The sequence below is a fragment of the Accipiter gentilis genome, chromosome 29 (genome assembly GCF_929443795.1).
Source record: "Accipiter gentilis chromosome 29, bAccGen1.1, whole genome shotgun sequence".
In the NCBI taxonomy this organism is placed as follows: domain Eukaryota; kingdom Metazoa; phylum Chordata; class Aves; order Accipitriformes; family Accipitridae; genus Astur; species Astur gentilis.
Genome location: NC_064908.1, coordinates 6,857,636 through 6,865,542, shown reverse-complemented (window position 1 = coordinate 6,865,542; position 7,907 = coordinate 6,857,636).

Below are 7,907 nucleotides of genomic sequence, written 5' to 3'. Positions count from 1 at the left end.
AAGGAGGGATGACCCCATGTAGCACACTCCGAGGTAACTCAGAGAGCTGGGGGAGGGAGGGTTGTGGGGATTTCGTGGCTTCAGGGTGGGATGCCCAAGGGGAGAATTGATGGCAGACCCTCCCCGTGACATGCCAGAGGTGATGCCACACAAGCTGGTCCCCAGGGAGGGGCACCCAGCCCTTCCGGAGGGGCCTCACCCTGAAAATTCCCATAGTGGGGAGAGGCTGACTGCTCAGCCTGTCCCGTGAGCGCCCAGGCTCGGTGCCCCCCCCACCCCAGGCTGGTTTTTACCCTTACCGGGGTGTTCAGCCCCATCAGGTGGCTGTGCCTCAGCAACACCCCAGCTCCCACTCTCACGCTCAGCTGTCGGCCGCTCCAGCACATGCTGTCAGGACCAGTCAAGCTGCTGGAGGATAGTCTCGACCCTGCAGCGGTGAGAGCCGTGGCCAGGCAGGCAGTGCTGCACCCCACGGGGCTCCCCACACTGTGGGGGTGTCCTGCACGCAACGAGCTGGTGGAGCTGGACCGCAGCCAGGGGAGATGAGAGCTGGGAGGATGAGGAAGGGCTGGGAGGGGTGAGGAAGGCTGGTGGGGTTTGGTGTAGGGAGCAGAAACGGGGTAGAGGTTTTTGGGGTGCTCCCCACACCCCATCACAAGGGGTTGAGCTCCTTCCAGCCCGTCCCAACCACGGAGCAAATGCAACACCTGGCTGCCTGCGAGGAAAAATGCCTCGAAATGCAAATTCTTAGAGCCCTGAGGTTGTGACCGAGGATAAACCCCCGCTTCCTTAGCCGGGTCACCCAAGGGTCCCATGGGACCGGGGGGGCGGAGGTCACCCTCTCCTTCCCAGGAGGGATGGAGAAACCCTCAGCCGCCGCGGCCGTGCGGGCGAACGACGGGAGAGGGCACCAGCAGCCCGGTGATCTGCACACCGCGTCCGGATTTAGGGCTGCACACCCCAAATCAAAGCCGAAAGCATCTCAGCCCCCTTTGAACCCCTTTTTTGGGGGGGAGAGTAGGAAGAAAACCCCACCACCTCCATGTGCAGGATCCACGGTGCCGACCCAGCCCTTTGCCCGGGGGCTGAGAGGGGGGATCAGGACCTGGAAACTCTCGGGGTGACCCCTTCGTAACCGGCACTGATTCCCCATCAGGGATGAGCCCAGCTATTCCTTTCCCACCCCCTGGGGAGAAAATCTCGAGGTTTGTTTTTTCCCGCGGCGTAATGACCCCAGCAGGTGCTTTTCCTGCCCGAGGGCTGAAAATAGCTCCCAGGGTTTGGCTTCCTCCGGTTCCTGCTCCCGCGTCCCGTCCCGTCCCGTCCCGTCCCGTCCCGTCCTTCCCCCCCCCCCCCCCCGCCCCGTTCATCTTTTGGGCCAAAACATCCCAATCCGGGGAGGGGAGGCTCCGGGGAAGCGGGGGGACTTCCCGGAAACCCTTTCCTTTGCATTTTTGTGCTCAGCTGGAGGTGAAATTGTCCCGGGGAAGAAATTTTTGGCCTCAACCATGCTTGCCCTCAAGTCTCTCTTGGGGTGCAGCTCAGCTTTCACCCCATCGGGAGGGACAGGAATGTGCTTTGAGGGTTCCCCCCCCTTTTATTTCTCCTGCAGGAGCTGTGTCCTCTGTCCCTATTGCCCAGTGCCTGTGTCACATCTGGTCCCTTTGGCCCCATGGATTTAACTGCTTTTGGGGAGTGAAATGGCTGGGGGGGGAGCTGAACCTCTTGGCCACCAGTATTCATGTTGGTCTCTGCCTTATCAAGAGCATATATTTAGGCAGTTGAAACTGGGAGACTCAGTTGCCCCTGGGGCTGGGCAGGCCCCTTGTCCTCAAGAGGGGACCCTGGGGTGCACCTGGGGCCATATCTGGATTTTTCCTTCCCAGTGCCTCTTTGGTGGCTATGCTGGGTCCTGGCTCCCCTTTAAACCCAGGGTATATGCAGAGGCACAGCAACTCAGCTCCTGGCCCCCTGTGATATTTTGGGAAGGCCAAGCAGGTGTGAGATGGGGTTTCACCCTCTTTCATCCATGCAGGAAAATACAAGGGACGGGGACATGCTGGGGAGCTTCCTTCCCCTGCTCCATCCCCATGTCTCCACCCTGGATGGAGGAGATGGACATGGATGGCAAACACTGCTTCAGCCAGGGCTTTCCATGGGAAAGGGCTGCTTCCAGGCTACAGGAGAGGAATTTTGGGGTTACATACCCAGCTGCCTTCACAATGCCTGTCTGAGGTCTCTGCCCTTCAGCCCGGTGCTCTCCTGGCCCATACCTCCTCTCAGCCTTTCCCAGCAAGGTGATGTCTGCATCCTCCCTCGCCCCTTCTCTGCTCCCCCAGAGCTAGGAAAGCATCTTGGGGCTCTCAGCACCCCAAAAGCTGCAGCCACCCAGCTGACACCCCTTGGCCTCTGCAGCACTGAACCACCACTGATGGGTCCCCACTTCTCCATCACCTCCAAGCCCCGGAGCCATGAAACACCCCACTGCAGCAGCAGGTCCATGGGGCATCGCTGCACCAAGTCACCTCCTCCCAGGGCACACATTCATCCGGAGGCTTCCCACTGTGAGGCTGGGTGAGCTCCAAGCTGGTTCCTGCACCCCAAATCCTCCCCACTCATGGGAGCAAGGGGAGGAAAGGCAGGAGAAGCAGTCTCCATGTCCGTCAAAGCTGATACACTCCAAGCTCGTGGCAGGGGACTTCTGGTTGTGCGTCCCCGAGGAAGGCAGCCAGCTGTGGGAACGTCTTGGTCGACCGTCTCGGGGTTGCTCTGTGCAATGCAAAATGTCACATGTCCTGCTGCAGCGTCACTGTCCCAGAGAAGCCACCCCCCAGGGATCAGGGCTGGGAGGCTGTTTTTGCCGGTGCTCAGATGGTTTGGGTAATGTTTGTGCTGCTCTGGGGCCATGGGGGAAAGGATCCCAGCTGGAAGAGGAGAAGGGGAACAGGGAAGGAGGCGGATCCCCTCTGCTGATAAGGAACTTTCCATGTCTTCAATAGGAATCTGTAGGTTTAGGCACATGGGAAGGGTTTAAAGAGCTTTTTCTATGACATAGAGGACCTGCCCAGTGTATTTCTGTCCTGACAATTTCTGGAAAGAAACCATTTCAGTTTAGATTGGTTGGAAGGAAATAATTTGGGCAGCAGCAGAGGCCAGGGCTCAGAGGCTGCAGGAGTCAGATGGAAGAAGAGCTTTTGTGTTGGAGGGTGGCAATGTGGTTACGGTCTGTATGTGTCTGAGTGGGGAAAAAAACCCTGTTTCCAAAATTGAGAGCTGCCCAGCCAGCTGAGAAAGATGCAGTGACAGCTGGAAGCTAAAAGTGGAGAATTTTATAATAGAAATATGGGACATGTTTCTAAAGCAAGAAATACAAACTTCTGGAGCAGCAGCCGTGGGGACATGGCTTTCCTTTACATCCCACATGAGGGGTACATCTCCATCCTCACCCCGGAGGCACCAAACCAGCCAAGCCCAGTCCTCCTTGGCCGCTTCCCTCTGTTGCTGTCACTTCTTCACCTCTTGCTTTTTCCTTCACCCCAAATCCTCATCTTCCACTGCCCCTATGGAGGATGGGGGTGTAGGAACGGGTGTCCCCAGGCCACCACAACCCCAGGTCTGGGGCTGGCCCTGGTGTCTTCCAGGCACAGCACCCACTTGGCTCTTCATCCTCTCCCCAATATTTCCCCCAAAATCAATCAGAAAATAATTATACCATCTTGGAGATCTATCAAGGGAAGAAGTTGCCCTCATTCATCTCTTGTAGCAAACCAGGACTCGCAGGAGCCACGTTTTCCTTTTACATTACCTACCCCCCCCCCCCCGCCCTTTTTTTTTTCCTTTCCTGGGAAGTCGCTGCTTCACAGGAGTCTTTGCCCCAGAAAGATCTGTCATCACTGCTGCATGCTTCAGAGCACTTACACCACCAGCCTCCCTCCTCCCTCTCCATAGGCACGGCTCAGTGCCCGCAGGGCTGGAGGTAGCAAGCACCATCCTGTCTTTCCATAGGCTACTTCAAATAAAAGGAGAGGCTAAACAAGTACTGGGTTTGTTTAAGGGGTGGCTGTGGAGTGGGGGCAAAGGGTTTTAACCGTCCTCTAAACTGATTTGCAGAGGTAGAAAGGTTTAACCCCCTACTGCACTGCAGAGCCTGCTGGAAGCAGTGGACAGGAATAGCTCTTGGCTGGCAGCCTGCCTCAATAACACTCCCGGGGCTCCCTCGGGATTAAAATAAACCTAGTGCGTGGTGAGGAAGATGCAGTGGTGAAGAGGCAAAGGGCCTGCATTGGGGCACAGGGGCGGACGCCAGCACCCCGCTGCAGTCCCAGGCGTGCCACAGAGCCAGAGACTGGGGCAGACCTCTGCTCTACCCCACTGCCGTGCCAAGGACAGCACTGGCGGAGAGCTCGTCGGGTCTTGAACATGTTTTCTCTTCCATCAAGTGATGTCTCAGCAGTTCCTCCCTGCCAGGGAAGCACAAAAGCCCGTTAGCATCCTGCTGTGCCAAGGCACCCGCCTTGGCTGCAACCCAGCTGCCTGTGGGCAACATCTGGCTGGCATCTGGCAGGGCACCAGGTGGGGTTTGACCCCTTTGGCCACTGTGTCGGAGCCCACAGCTTCATAAACATGGCATTTTCCCAGGGCAGAGGGGAGCCGGGGCACATCCTCGCACTGGCACCCGCTTGCCGAGTGACCACAGACATCATCTGTGACTCAGTTTCCCCCTCGGTGTGTGAGCAGCGCTGCCAACCTGCTTTAAAACCTGCTCTGGGTGGCAGGGCTGAGATACACTTGGTAGAAAGGGTCAGTCCATGGGGAAGCAGCCATTCCTTAGTCCACCATCCAGGATTTGCTGGTTTAAATTATCTCCCAGAAATTTTTTCTACGCTGTGTCATTGCTGCTGAGGATCTGTTGCAAAGTCCAGATGGAGATGCATCACCCTGCAAAAGCACGGTGCTCCTTGCTCCCCACATGACTTCCCAAGGGCCATGTATCCTGTTAAATGGGAGAGAAACAGAGCACAAATCATGGAGCAGCCCTGTATCCCAAGGGAAGTCCTGCCAAGGCTGTGTGTCACTCGGTGCACACAGACTGGCGGCCCAAGGCTTGGTGCTATGGTGGAGCATCTCAGCACAGCAGAGGCAGCCTTAGAAAAGCTCCGGGTTTCCCCTTTGTTTGCTCCTTCTTTTTTTGCCTTGTGCCATCTTGTCCGGACCCACCGGACTGTAGCATTCAGGGAGTCAGTCGTCCTAATTAATAACTCGCAGAGATTTCAGCCCTCCAAGCACACAGGCCTGTGCTGCTGGCACCAGCCGCACTCCTAATTAACTTTCCTAATTAAGAGGCCCCTTTCCGTGACCAGAAGGGCTGTGTGATGGTCCCCGTGATGGAGGAGGTGGAGAAACCTTCAGCATCTCCTGCACTGAGCAGGTGGGACAGCAGCATGGGGCTGTTTTTCACGTAGGTAAACTGAGGCAGGAAGGGGAAAGCTCAAACCCCCAAGAAAGGCTGAAGAAAAATGGGTGGAAATGAGCTACCCACGTCCTGACTTGCCTCCTTGGAAAAGCATTTCTTGGCTGCTGCCGAGCCCTGGGGCTGTTCAGTCGGGGTTTGGTCTCATCAGCCGGGCAGGCTGGCTCAGCCGGCCCTGACATGCCAAACCCTCCGGTGCATCACGCTGGCACGGAGCTGGCCACCAACCATGCCCTCCTGCCATGGACAAGGTTTGGGCCTCTGGTGCAGGAATATTGAAGTCACACCCTGTACCCTCTTTGCCCTCCTTCATCCCATCTCTCCCACTGTGCCGGGGATGGCAGCAGGTATTTGCCTGTAGCAGCATCATCCGACACTTTGGGATCATCACGACCCATCGCAGCTCTCAGGCCATTTTCCCCTTCCAAAGCCTAGCAAGGGCCTGGAAGAACGGAACAACCTTCGCAGTGCTTGATGTTCACCAGAAAATTACCTTTCATGGGTTTTTAAGGAATTCTCAACACTCACCTGGCACAAGCCCTAGCCTGGTGTCCAGGAGGACAAGCAGATGATGCCATATCCATCAGGAACAGGCTCTGCACAACCACTTGCAACGACCAGCAGCAACATTTGCTCATTCAATCTTTGCAGCCTTTGCCAAAGCCCTGAGACAGTTTGCTTGGGCTAGTGGGAGGGCTCATACCCCGCTTTGGCAGACTCCCAGCCAGGCAGCTCATTTTTGCTCTAACATGGGGTTTTTTAGGGGTGCTGCTAAAATTAAGTATGCTGGGGCATGAGTCCAGGGATGGGGAACAAACTGCAAATCCACTAAGGAAAAGGAGTGGTTTTTAATCTCTGTGTTTGGGAGATTTGCATACAATTAGGCCGGGACCTGCCCGCGTTTGCTTCCGCATTGCACTCCTGTGATGAACCTGCCGGTTTTCCTGCTCTGCTCCCAGCCAGAGCCTGATTGCAAGGACACTCTCCCTGGGAAGCTGGTGGGCTCGGGGGCTTGGGGCTCTCTGGGGATGCTCTTTCCACTTCCAGTACCCTGTCCTGCATGGCCCCCACCACACACGTTGCCTGTGGCTTTAGGGTTTCAGCCCTTAGCTGGGTAACAGCTTCCTCCCTGCAGTGTAGGATGTGTGAGGAGGTGCACTGTGAGATGCTCCAGTGAACGCCTCCTGTAAATAGCACGGTGTTTACTCGAGCCTGCCATCCTTGGTTTATTTTTCTCTCGGCAGAGCAGATCATTCAAATCCAAATAAGCTCTCCTTGCCCTGCTGCTGGCAAAGCCCAATGGTCGGAGGTTGCACATTGCCACAGTGCCCAGATGGCCCTCGACTGCTCGAACTCCCCAGCCCTATGCTGGCCACTTGGCCAAGGAGGTGAGGGGGAAGCCCACAGGCCACCAGCTGATGGAGAAGTCCAGCACTGGGTTTGTGATGGTCCCACAGCTCTTCCCATCCCTGTCTTGGCGTGTGCAGGCTCTGATGGAGGAGAGGGTTGAGGGTCAGCCCCAAAGGGCAGATCTGGGTGTTGGGACATCTCTCACAGAGGCAGAGCAGAGCAGGAAGGGACAACTCCAGCCCCAAGTCTCACCAGAGGAGGGAGAAAAGATGGGGAGAGGTGCAGATGGGGTTTGGGAGAGTCCCCTTGCCCCAAATCTGAGGTCATAGCCAGTCCTCGTCCCAGCAGCACTCGGAAAAACCAGACCCGCTCCTGGGGAGCAACTTACATGGGATAAGCCTTGCAGGTGCCAAGTCCACCCCTGCGCGGGGGGTGTCGCTGGAGGGCTTGGCTGGTGCAGCTCCATCAGTCAGATAGAGCCCCATTGCCTCTGCGCTACTCAGCACAGTGGGGGAAATTTTGAGGGTGGCTGGTTTTCCCCAAACTTCTCCTAGGACCTTAAATAGTGTCCGGTCCAGCCTTACCACGAGTTTGGGGCCACTATTGCTCCACACGTCTTATCTGGAAAGACCCTCCTCCTGCCCCAGCCGTGTGAGGGATGCTGCCAGCCCTGTGCCTTCCCCAATCTCTAGCAGGGGGTGCAGGCCCACAGCAGCACCCAGAGGTGCCATTCAGAGGATGAAGGGTGCTTTGGGGCTCGCTCCCAATGTACCCCAGCAGTGATTTTGGGCGAGACATTGTCAGCCAGAGCCCGGGTGAACACCCCGGCTCTTTGGGCCGGTTTGGGTCTGACTTGGGGTGCTGGCCCCATCCTGGGGCTGAACCCGGAGCAGCGACTGCTCCGTGCCCGGGTGATGCGCTGGGTCCTCCCGCACCCCGAGCTCGGGCTCTGCCTCGGGGCTCCCCTCCCCGGATCCTCTGTCTCACACCCGACCTCAAAAACCCGTTCTGGTAATAAAACCGGTACCAGACCCGTGTCGGGAACTTGGGGCTGGTACTGGCTCTGCTGCCCCCTCCCCGCTGCCGG